The sequence below is a fragment of the Ochlerotatus camptorhynchus genome, unplaced genomic scaffold, assembly GCF_037179485.1.
Source record: "Ochlerotatus camptorhynchus isolate MF236.1 unplaced genomic scaffold, CSIRO-AGI_Acam_v1.1 ptg000228l, whole genome shotgun sequence".
Taxonomy (NCBI): Eukaryota; Metazoa; Arthropoda; class Insecta; order Diptera; family Culicidae; genus Ochlerotatus; species Ochlerotatus camptorhynchus.
The window spans coordinates 1,912,201-1,928,524 of record NW_027040718.1 but is presented as its reverse complement, the minus strand read 5'-3'; the positions used below and the strand labels follow the sequence as shown (position 1 = coordinate 1,928,524).

The 16,324-nt window shown below is 39.7% G+C and overlaps 1 protein-coding gene across 1 annotated transcript in view; it reads right to left on the bottom strand.

Annotated features, from left to right (window-relative positions):
* The window catches only part of ChT (choline transporter), a 123,670-nt gene extending 118,562 nt beyond the window's left edge, over positions 1-5,108 (bottom strand). Inside the window, exon 1 of the mRNA XM_065225345.1 lies at positions 3,630-5,108. The gene's annotated coding sequence lies outside the window, so the exon portion shown is untranslated. The remainder of the gene's footprint in view (positions 1-3,629) is intronic.
* Between the last annotated feature and the right edge of the window lie 11,216 nt (positions 5,109-16,324).

Genomic DNA, 16,324 nt, shown 5'->3' with positions numbered 1-16,324 from the left:
AAGTCGAACGCCGCGACCCAAAATTGAGCAACTACGGGACGCCGGAGTTGCCCAGGACTACGCGCAGCAGCTGGAAGTTGCACTGCCCACGGAAGAGCAGCTTGGCGCAGCTTCTCTTGAAGATGCCTGGAGGGACATCCGTTCAGCCATAGGTAGTACTGCTGCAGCGGCACTAGGTGCTGCAGCGGCACTAGGTGCTGCAATCCCGGACCGAAGAAAGGACTGGTTTGACGGCGAATGCAAACTGTTAGTAGAGGAGAAGAATGTAGCACGGGCGAGAATGCTGCAACACCACATGAGATTGAATGTGGAACGATAAGGACAAGCGCGGAACAGACAAAACTCGGTTTTCCGAAGGAAGAAGCGTCAGCAGGAATACCGAAATCGCGAGACGATGGAAAATCTATACCGCGTAAACGACACACGGAAGTTCTGCGAGAAGCTAAATAGTTCACGCAAAGGCTACGTGCCGCAAGCCGATATGTGCAAGGACTTGGACGCTAACCTTCTCACGAACGAGTGTGAGGTGATTGAGAGGTGGAAGCAGTACTATGACGAGCACCTCAACGGTGAAGCAGCAGAAAACGAAGGTGGCACGGCAACAGACCTTGGAGCACGCACAGAAGACGACAGGCTACCGGCCCCTGATCTTCAAGAAGGTGAGGAGGAGATCGGTCGGCTGAAGAACAACAAAGCAACTGGTGTAGATCAACTACCAAGTGAGCTATTAAAATACGGTGGTGAAGCACTGGCTAGAGCGCTGCACTGGGTAATTGCCAAGATGTGGGAGGAGGAGATATTACCGGAGGAGTGGATGGAAGGTGTCGTATGCCCAATCTACAAAAAGGGCGACAAGTTGGACTGCTGAGCGCCGCCTACAAGGTACTCTCCCAAATTCTATGCCGCCGTCTGTCACCATATGCAAGAGAGATCGTGGGGCAATACCAGGCGGGATTCATGGGTGCCCCCGCTACCACGGACCAAATTTTCGCGATTCGGCAGGTTCTGCAGAAATGCCGCGAATACAACGTGCCCACACATCATTTGTTCATCGATTTAAAATCCGCATACGACACAATCGATCGAGATCAGCTATGGCAGACTATACACGAGTACGGATTTCCGGATAAACTAACGCGATTGGTCAAGGCGACGATGGATCGAGTGATGTGCGTTGTTCGAGTATCGGAGACACTCTCGAGTCCCTTTGAATCTCGAAGGGGGTTACGGCAGGGTGATGGACTTTCGTGTCTGATGTTCAACATCGCGTTAGAAGGTGTGATCAGAAGAGCTGGGATAGACACGAGTGGCACGATATTCAGGAAGTCCATCCAGCTCCTTGGTTTCACCGATGACATTGACATTATGGCACGGAACTTTGAGATGATGGCGGAAACGTACATCAGACTGAAGGCTGAAGCTAGACGGATTAGACTTGCCATCAACGCATCAAAGACAAAATACATTAAAGGAAGAGGTTCTAGGGAAGACAATGTTAGCCTCCCACCCCGAGTTCAGATTGACGGTGACGAATTCGAGGTGGTCGATGAGTTCGTGTATTTGGGCTCACTGGTGACCGCCGAAAATGATACCAGCAGAGAAATTCAAAGACGCATTATGGCAGGGAATCGTGCCTACTTTGGACTCCGGAGGACGCTCCGGTCGAATAAAATTCGCCGCCGCACGAAGTTGACTGTCTACAAGACGCTGATTAGACCGGTGGTCCTTTACGGCCACGAGACCTGGACTATGCTCGTGGAGGACCAACGCGCCCTTGGTGTTTTCGAACGGAAGGTGTTGCGTACCATCTACGGTGGAGTGCAGATGGATGACGGAACGTGGAGGAGGCGAATGAACCACGAATTGCACCAGCTGCTGGGAGAACCATCCATCGTCCACATCGCAAAAATTGGGCGACTACGGTGGGCTGGGCACGTCGTAAGAATGCCGCACGACGACCCAGTGAAAATGGTTCTCGAAAGCGCCCTAACAGGAACAAGAAGAAGAGGCGTGCAGGACCAAGTAGAAGGTGACCTGCGGACTCTTCGCAGGCTACAAGGCTGGCGAACTGTGGCCATGGATCGAGTAGAGTGGAGACGACTTCTTCGGACAGCAGAGGACAACAAGGCCTTAGCCTGATTGGTAAGTAAGTATGATCCATAAATTAGACGTACATTATTCACGTTTTGGTAGGTGTTCTAGTTATTGGTAGACGTTCCTATTATGCTGTGTTCCAATGATAGTCTATAGGATATACATATGTTTTTCTTGTTTTGAACCCTTTTTTTAATTTGATCAATAAACCTTGGAAAATTGCTACATTACTGCGTAGCTACTCAGGTGCTGTCTTACAAGTGCGTGTGCGTGTGTGTGTTTTTTTTTTATGTCAGAAGAGCGGAACGATGGGCGAGCGTCTAGAATAAGCTTTTCAAAGAAGTTTCTAAATGAAGCTTCCATAGGAAGCTTCTTAAGAATATTATTATAGAATCTTCTTTTGGAAGCTAATTCTAGACGTTTGCCCGTCGTTTCGCACCTCTACCTAAAATACACGGGCAGGACAGTAAATCTAAGTAGACATGAAATGGAGCAATTTTTCAAGGTTTATGGATCAAAAAAATTGTGTCCTAAACATGAATAATATACGTCTAATTTATGGATCATGCCTATATTTTTAAGAGCGCAAACTTGATTTTTTATGGATTACTTTCTTTAGTTTAAGGATCATTGCTGATTGTTTTATGGATCAATTGCAATATGTTTATGGGTAATTCGTAAAAGTTCAATGCTCATTCTTTAGAAACTAAGTGATACATTTTTACAATTGTGTTGCTAAATTTCACATAAAATATTGATAATATTGATATTTTTTATGGATCATCCACACTTTTTAAAGGATTTTTTCCGATGTTTTATGGAACATTTGGATGTTTTTAATGGAACGTTTTTCAATATTTTATGGATCGTTTCATCAATTCTAAAGGTGCATACTTGAGACTGCCCTCCAAATTCCATGAAACTCAGCATAATTGACACAATGGACACATCAATTGACCAAAATCAGTTATGTCAAAGTCAAAGTTATGAACTTTTTCCTAGAATAATTTTTAACCACACTGTACTTTTCATATTTTTTTATAAATTTATGACTATTAAATCTGTGAACAAATCAATGAACTCAAAGACCCCATTGATTTCAAAATGATTGAAACGCACATGTACCCGGAATTCTATGCCGCACATTATTTAATTATTAATTCAGAATCCGTTCGATTTCACCGTTATTTAGCGGAATCAATACGGGCTATGATCTTCCCGTTATACTGACACGCTTCATCTATTGAATAATTAATGTACTAATTTCACGCATTACCCACATGTATCAAATTTCATCGGGAAGAGATTTATCATCATCATCATCATCATCATCGTCGTCGTCGTTCTCAAATCACCTGACGCCGTTGTTTTCTCATTCGGTACCGTGGCTCGTGAACCCAGCACAAAGTAAGGTTATGTAACTATCCCCAGCAAACAACGAAAGAAAAAAACGAATACACAAGAATTCCCTTACGTCAGAGGGTGGCTTATCAGATGGAAGCCCTCCTGCCCGCACAATAGTGTTGGTAACTCACCTTCGAAAAGACGGTGCACAAGGACCTCTCCAATTACTGGCTCACGTGAGTGATTCGGTGTAGATGTTGAATGGCGACTGGGAAGACTACTCTATATAGCTCTTCCTTTTGCACTCACTCGTGTGCTAGTATTTTATAATTTATTGACTTTGTAAATGACAAGCTTTTCTTCCGCTTTCGACACTTGTTTTGAAATCTTAGAACATTGATTTGTAGACTTTTAACACATCACAGATATTTTACGCGTAAAACGTTACACTTAGAACTAGGATTCAACACTTTGATAGCGACCATTTTTTGTTGCTTCAGATTCTTGTTAGTTGTGTATTTTCGACCTTGTGGCTGGTTCGACGAAATGGCTACACTATTACGTATTAGTCTCTATAGTTCACACTTCGATGTTAGACTGCTGCGATCGGGATGGATGAAGTGACGAAGATGGAGGCGATCTCTGTGATGGGATCCACTGATGTGTGCTGTAGAACCGTGGCGGTCAACTGTTCAGAGAGAGCAGCTGTCACCCCAGCGTAAGGATGTCTTCTGAGACGGAGAGTTTCTTGTTCTAAAACGTAGCCCGCACATGTGCGCCTTCACCGAGATGCAGCCTCAGATTGCTCCGGCCAAGTGAATTCCAAACAACATCGATTCAACGATCCTCCCTGTACCATGGAGGTTCGTTCTCTCTCTAGCTTTTGAGGCAGCCAAGTCGCTTCTGAATTACAACTTTCCACCAATTAAACTCTCACCACAGATGCTGTTGTCGGTCTACTCACGCTCGTAAACGCTGGGACACATATTCCACCAAGACACACGGTTTTCCGAAAACGTTCGATATGAATGAAAATGGTGCACACGCTTAACCCACACAGTCTCGGGTTTTTTTTTACTTTCAACTTTCCCGTGCAACTCTCCCGAACATCACTCAATCGCTAAGTTTGCTTTCGAAGCTAGGTATGAATATGTATCCTAAATGTGTTACATAATCACTTCCTTCGGTAAGAATCAAAGCAGGCTATTTTTGCCACTGTGAAGCTTCTTCTGCGGGTCTAAGAAGGCTGCTGATTAAAAGTCCGCCTGCTACGACCTCGTGATGACCCCTTTTTTAATTTACAATGCGCCCCCTTCCACAACTTGCTCGTGGAAAACTCTCACCGTGTGCTCCCGCACCTTCTCTTCGGATGTGGCCTCGAACAACGGATTGAAAAAATTTCCACACTCGATTCGTACTCTGGAAAATTGTAATGGCTGACGGCAAGCTCCTGCACTTTATCGTTCTCACATTGCTCACACGGACTTGAAAACTCTTCAAACCCCCGCCAATTACAACCGAAAATCAATTTATCACCTTCCGTAACTCAAAAGAAATGATTAAAACTGGCACTTGTCAAGCTTCCACCTTCGGAAGAAGCCTAGTTCAAAACCTGGAGGACCAAGGACCCCCGGAGCACGGCTGTATGATAGAACGGAAAATCCGACCGACTTTTCCAACGGTGAAAATCAGACTGTGACCAGCAGCAGCAGACCGAGAGCCTCGCGAGAGACCACATCAGTTATCGATCGGAAAAGCTTTTCCCGAAAATCGCACACATTCTCACGTAGGTCTTGGCTCCTCCATGTAGATATGAAGGTAGGTACATGGAATGCCACGGCGTGACGTCAGTGAGATGCTTCCTTCGAACAACGGCCTTTGCGAGTGAGAGAATGCGAGAACAAGCGAAATGAATGAACCTCTGGCGACAGTTAAGAACATGAGCACAAACAACACGTCGCTTCGGAGGATGAGGTGGAATCGCGGTGTGATGGAGTGAAGGCAGGACAACTTCGCGCGCGCAGGGGCGGAAAAGTTCATGTGGGATGCACAATAAGGGAATTTATATGAGTGGGAAATAATGAAAGCAGGTGCAACGAGTGGGTTGCCTCAATGAATTGGTGTAATGCATTTCGGCGGTATGTGCTGCGTAGGAGTATAAATGGATCGTGCTCACAGTAAAACATGCTGGAGTGAAAACATGTTATTTATCATGATTGTCGGTTGTTCTAAGGGAGAATCAATCGATTTTGTTGAAAATTTCCTTCTTAGACAATGAATGTGTAGGCCAGATCCAATTATGAGGCGGCCAACAAGAGTTATAAATTCTTATAAATGTGTATGAATTAATGTCCCCGTAGGAGGAGAGAGGTCTGAAATCTATTAAAAACTGACCACATGGTTTGTGGATAGCCCCTCAAACTTGGGAATTTCAACTGCTAATATTTGAAGGTTGAAAACTCAGACCTGAATCTGGGGGAGGCAGTTTTGCGTTAATTTTAGCTATATGTAGGCCAGGATTCATCATGTTTGCAAAATTGCAAGCATCAGAAGATTTGGCGCTATCTGCGTTGTTTGTTTTTTTTTTCTCCCGGACCAGAAATTTGTGGCATCACGAGTGATAATTTTAATTTCAGCTTATTTACGCGGTGATGATGTTGGGGTTTTGTTTTCGTTGGCGCTGATTTTATCTGTTTCCGCATATTTTTTAACTGTAACAAGTTAAAAATATTAGTTTTGAATAGTTTTGTGTCAGCGAGTGCGAATTAATCTCCACGACTATCAACCGTCCTCAGAAGTGGCCCCCTTAAAGGGCATTAGTGTTTTTTATCACACATGGCTGGAATAAATTGGATCATTCTTCGACTCCGTTTTTTGTTTTGTTTTTTGTTTGTTTAATTTTATTTTAAACAGGACTGGAATTTAAATTTAGGAGCTCGGCTAGCTTGGCGGCTGCCGCTTTTGCTTACTGAGTAGAAGATCGTGGGTTTACTCCCAAGCTCCTCGAGAACAAAACAATTATTGTGGGATTCTTATTAGTCAAAAATAGTCGGATCTAACCAGAGCAAAGTTTGAGATCAAATTGAAATTTCACTGATAATGATTACTCAGGTTGCTGTTGTTTTGGTCGTTTTAACGGTTAAAATATCAAAATTGAGAGCAAAAAATCTTCCTGTGACATCACATTGAAAACTATTTCTGCTATCAGTGAGAGCAAACTGAAAACCAAATTTGATATCCATTTTTCCTGTTGATAGCAAAACAAGTATTCAATTTGATGCTATGCTGAAGCAATGAAAACAAACCCGCAACAACATATTTCTGGAGAGCAAATGTACAGCAAAATGAAAACAAAATAAGGTATCAAATTTGTCAATTGCGTAAACTGAAATCAAATTATGATTTCAGTTTGATGTTGATATCAAAACTTGATTTCAATTTGCTGTCATTTTGATGCTGTACTTTGCTCGGGAACACACCACCATTTGTTGTACGCCTGCCGTAGTTACGAATACTCTTCCACAGTCGATTGTTGAATTAGAAAAGCTTTGCTTTTGGTTATTACTTTTTCAGTGTATTGTGCCAGTGCATTTTACTTTAGATAGAGTGTATATGTACGTTTATAGCCTATTGTAGTTTTATCGTTGGAGTGGATTCCATTAAAAAAAATGTTTATGATTTGTTTACAGTACTCATCTTCAAGAATGTCGGATAATCAAAGTGATGTTGTTTATTGCATTGAATGTAAAAAAAAGTAGAAGGGTCTGTTCCTAGGGGCACACACGGAAGCTTGACGTAGGACCGCTAGTGGACGAAATAAATGTGAAGAGCAGTTCTTTAAATTGATCATTTATCTATTATCTCAACTCTTTCCGTTTTTGAATTGTAGGCGTACCAAATTTGTAGTAATCTTTTTCAAAGAGAAAGTTGATAAAAAGAATCAATCAAAATCACTTGCACCCCTGCTTCCAAGTTTGGTTACAAGATTACAACTCTGGAGAGCATTTTGTGTGGTCGTTGGGGGCTTGTGGTTCTGAATATGGACAAACAAGCACAGATAAATTCTATTCCAACTCTTTACTGATGTAAGCTTGTTGGCCCTGAAAAGGGCCGTTTTATTGAAGAGGACATCCATGGCCACTTACGCTTGGCGTGTTTAGTGTAGGTGACAGCATCACGGACCTCATTTTCCAGGAACACCTTCAGCACACCTCGTAGATCAGACCGGAGATACGTTTGACACCACCACGGCGAGCCAGACGACAGATGGCGGTTATCTCGAAGAACTTTGCGATGACGCTTGACGCCTCCTTTACCAGACCTTTTCCTCCTTTGCCACGACCAGTCAATTGTTGCTTGTTAGGTGTTTCAGGTTAAAGCAGAATGATGTGCAACCAAGTGGTATAAGGGCTACAAAGACTCCTCCCATTATGAGTAGTTTGCTATCAAGTAGCGACACTGGCTCATTTCCTTTTGCGTATACGGCGAATGAGAACGACCCAAATTTGAGCTTAGTTCACTCATAATCGCCAAAAGTGCAGGAACTCAGTGATGAGTAAATTTGTCTCATGGTTTCCCTAAAAAATCTGCCAGAAAATGAGGAAATTGACGAAAATTTTATTCAGTCTCGGAGTAGTACCAATAGACTGAGTGAATCCAATCTTTACTTCTCAAATTCGGGAATTTTTCCCTGAAAATCCTGCAAAAACCTGGAACACATGAGGCAAATTTACTCATCGCTGTTTAGTGTAGGTGACAGCATCACGGATCTCATTTTTCAGGAACACCTTCAGCACACCTCGTAAATCAGACCGGAGATACGTCAGACACCGCCACGGCGAGCCAGACGACGGATGGTAGTTATCTCGAAGAATTTACATAGTTGAAGATGCTAATTTCAAATAACAGACTGTAGTGGTAATTTTTATACGATAGATGGAGTAGATGAAAGCATAGAGTTGATAGTTCCGTTAGAGTACTGCAGTGTGAAGATTGCATATAGATATTAGAATAGCGAGCTGGAACAACTTTTTAAGGAAGGTACAAATCGGTTTTTTCATCTCTTTTTTCCAAACTCCCCCTTTGGAGAGGGATGGTGAGGGGTGTCCCCCCCCCCCCCCGGCACCACTGGCAAAAGAGATGAAAACCGACCCGCTCAAGTACCAACTGTGTGTTTGAAACAGTTCTACCGATTTTTACCGCGCTTCAGTTGTTATTTGAAGGAAGGCACTCTCTTAATTATCAAAATAACAATGTGGTCGTGAGGTACAAATCACTTTTGGAATCATTCGGCTTTGTATGTATGAACACCTTTCCAACCAGGCCTATAAGCTCGAACATTCTTGATCGTGTTATTTGTAGAGCTGATGATAATCCACGATCAAGAAATGATACCATCTTTACTGATGTAAGTGACCACTGTATGCTTATACCACAGACAAACAGACGTAACACTTCAATGTGTATCTTCGTTCACGCATTTAACGGTTGATTTGAATATTATCAGTTCCGCGAACTACTCGCCGCAGCGCTGGCATCGGATCACTTTAACGTTTGAAATGATGAAATGATGATGGTCCCACCTCTTACCCCTACAAAGGTTTGAGCTGGACGATTTATCTTTAAGATAATTATATATGACATTTTAACCAGGTTCGCAAACAAAATCGAACTGGTTTCAGTTACAGATATAAATTCCCTCTAGAGTTTACAGTTGCTTCACAGCGATATAAATGTGGAAAAGCTCTTAGTTCGCCTTTTTGTCCACCTAAAATATTCATAAGTATTACAAGCAATCAAGAGTTAATGAACAATCAACAAAGCATCCTATTACACTAGCAACCCCGCAATCTGATGCTATCATAATTTTCAGCAATGTCAGGAATGCTCACGAACATTTGTCAGAAAACTTACTACTAACTCAAGGTATATTTCAAATAAGCTTCAAAATTGCATTTTTTTTTTATCAAATGTTAAATTCAGTCCTCTATATCCGTAATACGCGCGTGAGGCTCAAACCTTTGTAGACTACTTTTTTTTAAATGAATCTACTATTAAATCAAATATTAAAAATCCACCCTCGTGGCGAACAGAAATAGTTTTTGCAGTGCTACAATAATTATTAAAAAGTCGTTATGACAGCTATCCATATAAAATAATCCGTTAGAGATAACTTCGTCAAGATACATAATTTGTCAATTCATAAAAAAAAACACTGGATAACTGTTCAAAAGACAGTTTTAACGTGTGAAATGCAGTGTCTTTTAAATTCTGTAAGTGTTGCTAAACGTTTGATATGTCTAGGCATCGAATTGAAAACATTTATTCCTTTATAATATAATGAATTTTGTGAAGCACAAGTCAAGAAATGTGGTGTTCTTATTTCAACCGCGTTTCTAGTATTATATCTATGAAAGTCACTTCCTCTTTCAATTCGATCACACAAATATCGAGGCAGCAAACCGTTAACTACTTTAAAAATGAACACCATAGTCAAATATACAATTCTTTGCTTCACCGACAACCATTGTAAGGCGTCTAGCATCAAAGTTGAGGAAGTGAATCTATTACATCTCAAAATCAAACGCATTATTTTATTCTGCAAGCGCTGTAATCTCGATATTTGTGTTGCATTGGCCAGAAATAAAATGGAAGAGCAAAAGTCAAGATGAGGAGAGATGATTGATTTGTATAGCTGTATTTTACTGGCAATAGTTAAATCGTTTTTCAGTCGACATAGAATTCCATACTTCTTGGCAATTTTCTTGATGGCATTGTCAATGTGAGAGTTGAACTTAAGTGTGTTATCAATAATCACGCCAAGATATTTAATCTCCCGAACGCGATCAATTGTCTCATCATCAATTACAACAGAGACGTTCTCATATACTCGATTCCGCGAAACCACCATAAATTTAGTTTTACTTGTATTCAATTTTAACTGCTTACACTTCAACCATCTACTTAGAGAACGCAAATCTTCATTCAAGTGTAAAACGGCATGCAATGCTGCAATGAATAACACAGTATCATCTGCAAAAAGATTAATGTCGCAAAATCGTAAAACACGTCGCAAGTCATTAATATACATAATAAATAACAGGGGCCCCAATACACTTCCCTGGGGCACTCCAAGGTTATTCCCCACGGGACTGGAAACAGAATCATTAAAAACAGTCCGTTGAGTTCTGTCAGACAAATAGCTTTCAAACCATTGATATGCAGTACTCGTAATTCCAAAGCGCTTGATTGATCTTAACAATAAGGGCCTAGAAATTGTTTCAAAAGCGCGTTTAAGATCCAAAAAACAGCAACAATCGTATCTTTACACTCCAAGTTATTTTTCCACTTCGTTAATACCAAATTCAACGCGGTTTCACAAGAATGACCTTCCCGATATCCCGATTGTTCTGGTATCAGCAAACTATTACTATTTAAATACTCCAACAGCTGGCCTTTAACAACAATTTCTAAAATTTTCTCGCTAAACCACTCCATTCTCTTGGAAAAACTATAGTTGAAGCAAGTACCAACATGCGAGGTTAAATTCGATTCAATTATAATAGACGATGATCTTCAGCTCTTGATCCGTCTGAAAAATGTTCGTAGGAAGCAATATCAAAGAACACGCGATCCTGCTATGAAAGTGATATAGCGGGATGTTCATAAACACATTAAAAAGCGATATCTGCCCTGAGGAACAAAACTTTTTTTAAATAATGCTTCTAAATTAGACGCGAGTTCCAAATCCGAATCAAATGCTTAAAGAAGGTGGTAAAATTTTGATCACAAACTTGGAAAAAGCTCAAAAACTTGCTAGACAATTCGAGAGTTCCCATAATTTCAGTTTGGGTCTTAATATCAACAGGACTAGAGAATCAGGTTGCTCGGGATTATCTGAATATTTTCTCTCGAGAAAATATTTTTGATGATTCCTGGGGGGCTAATTTGGACGAAGTAAGATCTATAACTCAAAAGTTTCATAATATGAAAGCTCCAGGTGATGATGGAATTTTCTATATCTTCATCAAAAAACTCCCAGAGAGTACCTTGTATTTCTTGATAAAATTATTTAACAGATGTTTCCATTTGGCATACTTTCCTAATAAAAGGAAAAATGCAAAACTTGTTCCAATTTTGAAGCCGGATAAAAATCCAGTTGATGCTTCTAGCTACCGTCCAATAAGTTTGCTTTCTTCAATAAGTAAAATTTTTGAAAACATAATTTTGAATAGAATGATGCTTCACATAAAAACGAACTGAGTTTTTGCAGATGAGTAGTTTGGATTTCGCCATGGGCATTCAACTACTCATGAACTCTTAAGAGTTACAAATTTAATTCGCTCAAACAAATCTGAAGGCTGCTCAACTGGAGTTGCTCTTCTAGACATAGAAAAGGCATTCGGCAGTGTTTGGCATGAAGGTTTGATTGCCAAATTGAAAAAGTTTAATTTTCCACTCTATATTATAAAATTAGTTCAAAATTATTTAACTGACACAACTCTGCAGGTAAATTATCAAAATTCCAAATCCGTACGAGCAGTGTAGTATTCTTGGGCCTATATTGTATAACATTTTCACTTCGGACCTCCCTGATTTGTCTCAGGGTTGTTCGCTGATGACACAGGCATTTCCGCTAAAGGAAGAAGTCTTCGTGTTATTTGCAGCAGACTGCAGAAAAGTTTAGATATTTTTTCTTCTTATTTACAAAAATGGGAGATTTCTCCCAACGCTTCCAAAACTCAACTTATGATATTTCAACATAAGCCTAGAGCTTCCTTTTCGAAACCTAGTAGTAGTCACATAGTCACTATGAACGTAGTTCCAATTTCTTGGTCAAGTCAAGTGAAATATATTGGATTAGCACTTGACCAAAAATTTGATGGGGCCACTGATCAGGAGCTCTCACCAGTGTGTCTGTAAACTTTAGCTTCGCTAGGTGATGTTCCACACGCCACTTCCAGGTGGGAAACATGAACTCAGTACCTCCCTATCGCCCTATTGCCAATATTGGTATAGTACACATTCAAATAGGGTAGGGTGGGGCAAGAGTGCCACCTTAACAATTGTACGTTCTATATATGCCAAGTAGTGGATATTTATAGGAGTTTCTACACCGTATTGCAACTTCATATTATTGCCTTCATACATCAGCAATGCAATGCAAATTATATCTCGTTTAAAGTTGTTTACGATTTTTTCAAAATGTCATCTCAAATCTTTTTTTGAAACTGCAATGGGGCAAAAGGGCCATGTGTCTTAAATTGAGTGAAATCGATTAATGCTTGTTTTTAAACATAGCCTTTTGATTATTAATCATGCTAGCAACAGCTGTTATTGTTTACTCAATTTTACTATTGAATTTTACAATATTATTCAATAGATAACAAATGAACTATGTTTACCAATGAAATCAAATGAAAACTTTTGTTGATGATATTTTATGTAGCTAGTTTTCTCAAATTTGGTGAAAACAAGCTCACCGAAGACTTAAATGGGCAATGAAGCAATTTCTTTTACATTTTTGTATAATTTTATTCATAAATATAGGGGTGGCACTCTTGTTCATTTTTAAGAAAATTATGTTTGACCAATTATAGGAAATATTTATCTATTCTGTGTTATTGATGTTCCAATTAATCATGATTAGTGATACCACAATGCTGGAATTGTAGGAAACAATATTTGGAAATTCTACAATCCTTATTTTATGATGTCTAATTATTATAAGTAATTTCGATTTTGACACATCAGTACAAAATCATTTTTTGCAATTTTTGTAATACTTCATTTTGGACAGAACTTTCTATAATGCTGCATAGGAACACCATTCATAGTTAAATGAGTGAATAAGCATTGAAAACATGTTTATTTTCTTAATTTTAAAGGGTGGAACTCTTGCCCCACCCGACCCTACTATTAGCAGGTTGTATGCAAGTGGCAAAGCTTCTACTTTGCCACTAAAGCTTCTCCATACAATATTGCATTCACGTATACCAGTTACGCCTCGCATCTCTTACAAAAGTCATCCGATGTGTCAGTATTGATCTAGATCAGTTGAAAGCTATTAGTTGAATCATAAATTCAGTGCCAACATTTCAAAGGGGCGTAATTGCATTTGTAAACAATGGCTTTAGCCATAGATTTCTCGCAAATAAAAGCTCACTCATGAAAAATAATAACACCACCAGGTAGAGGAATGTTTCCTCTACCAGCTAGCATTGTAATTTTGGAGAGGTAAGATATCATTCACGAGAAATTGACGGCTAAAGTCATTGTTTACAAAAGCAATTACGCCCCTTTGAAATGTTGGCACTGAATTATTGATATGGTTTGCGCTTCACTATTCGTGATGGTGATAATATCAGTGAAATGTATATTTTAACTAAATTTACTTTTAAAGATCACATTGAGGGCATTCAAGCCAAATGTAACAAATATATAAAATGTTTCTATCCTCTTATAAACAGAAAATCCAAACTTTGCCTTAAGAATAAACTTCCAATATTTAAACAAGTTTTTAGACCGGCCATGCTTTATGCTGTGTCAATATGGTCTAGTTGTTGCACTACCAGGAAAAAAGCACTTCAAAGGATTCAGAACAAAATTCTGAAGATGATTTTGAAGTTGCTACCACAGAGGAAACTCTAAGACCAGAAGGTCCCGAAGAAACGTGCTCAACTTTTTGGCTCAGCTCTGGTACTATCTCCAGTCCCAAGCAAATCGAAACACCCCTCGAAACATAGCAAAATCCACGAACCCCTCATTTTATCTGTCAAACTTTCAAAGCAAATCAAAACAAACATTGTGTAGTACTAGAATTTCGTCTAGAATGGGATACGTTAACCCTAATAAAAATAACCATAAAAGAGAGCTTAACGACGTGTTCGGGGTATCATCCAAACCATTTGTGGGATAGTTCCGGGATATCCGGGATACAGTTCGTTAATGGTATTTGTTTATTAGGGAATCTATTTGCTTGGGACTAATAGGCTAGTCAAGTAGTGGGCCAATTTCAAATCTATAGTTTCGTATTGATTGTTGGTACTACCAACCGGTGGAAACTAACTTACTTTATACTTAAATAATATTAAATTTTAGTTCTTAGTTTTAAGATGTAAATTGTTATACTGACATGCAGGTATATAAAACCAGTTTAAAATACTGAATTGCCAAGGCAGGAACAATTTAAAAGCAGTTAGATGTATATATCATAACAATTAGGACTGCTAAGTTACTGTATTAGCTGGAGCACCCAGGTTAAAATGGAATGTAATTTATTTTAATTTAGAATTTCAACAGTTTTTTTTTATCATTTGCAGGTGAAAACAGTCTTCGATGCAGCGTACCACCACATAGATTTTAAGATCATCAGCATATACGAGCTTGCACTTGTGACATGCAGCGTCATTGAAGAATAACACAAACAATAACGGTCCCAAATTACTTCCTTGCGGGACACTGGACGTGCTGGGAAATGGTGATGAAACATAAGATCCGTGTTCTGCCAGTCAAGAACGATGACAACCAGGCATGGAAAATCATTTGCATTCATTTCGTGCATTCATTTACATTCATTTGCCTCTAACTTTTTTCTTGAACAGCATTCCGCGAAATGGTATATAGAACTTATGTAGGTTGTGTTATTAGCAACAACTTTTGTTTGCAAGTTAAATTCGTATCTCTTATGCATGACGAACCAGAGCGAACAGAAGCCACTACTGTTTTCCAGTGAATGTATTTTACAATCACTCAAAAACAGTAACAAGTTCTGCCCGCTCTACTTCGTGATGCATAAGAGATACAGATTTGAGTTATGAACAAAAGTTGTAGCTAATAACAAAACCTACTAAAATTCTATACATCATTTTGCGGAATGTTGTTGATAAAAAAAGTTAAAGGCAAATGAATGTAAATGAATGTATGAAATGAATGCAAATGATTTTCCATGCCTGATGACAACCACGACACCAATCGATTTGCGGCCCCCAACCGCGATAGATTGCAGAGCAACACTTTATAATTAATTTTGTCAAAAGCCTAGGGAGGCGACACATCTAAATCTCAAGTCTAGATGCTCAACAAATCTCCCACTAGCGAATCAATCTTCGAAAAATCTTCTTTCATTCCTGACATCTACTTGCATCGCGCTTCATTTTTTTGCAGGAAATCTTCAGAATCGTCGTCAATCTGCTTTCTATCTACTCAGCGTGCGCGCAGCTAGCCACAGCAAAACACAATCTTTCCTGCATCGTAGATAGAGTCGTCCCCCTCGTCAAAAGCCACCTTTAAGTCCGTATAGATTACGTCAACCTGCGCTTTATCTTCCATAGCCGACAAACAGGTAGTAATAAGATCCAGCAAGTTAGTAGCAACAGACCTACCGGGAATAAATCCATATTGATCTGACGAAATGTGGTTTTTTGTAGCGCGTAAAATTTGATCGCTGACGATAATCTCGAGAAGCTTCGATACGGCACAAAGGCTGGTTATCCCAAGGTTATCCCCACCACTTTTGTGCGCAGGAAGAGAGATCAGCAAAATTAAATGCCGAGGTAATCAGTTGTTGGAGATTTTACCGAGATAGATTGAGTGTGTAGTTCAAAAATTACCGAACAGTGGAGGCCTGGATTATTGTGAACATATATTAAAAGTGATGTTGTTAAATTTCTAAGTAAAACATACGAGAAGAACATGTAAATCTAGATTATATTTTTCATGTCGATAATTATTGTAACACCCATATCAGGCATAACATTTGATAACGGCACAAAAGCATTGGTAAACAAACTTTCTAAGGCCCTTTACACCCAAACCAAAGTACGCCCCCGCAAACCAACAACATCATCGGATTGTGGCAACTATAACCTTTCCGAAAGTGGTATTG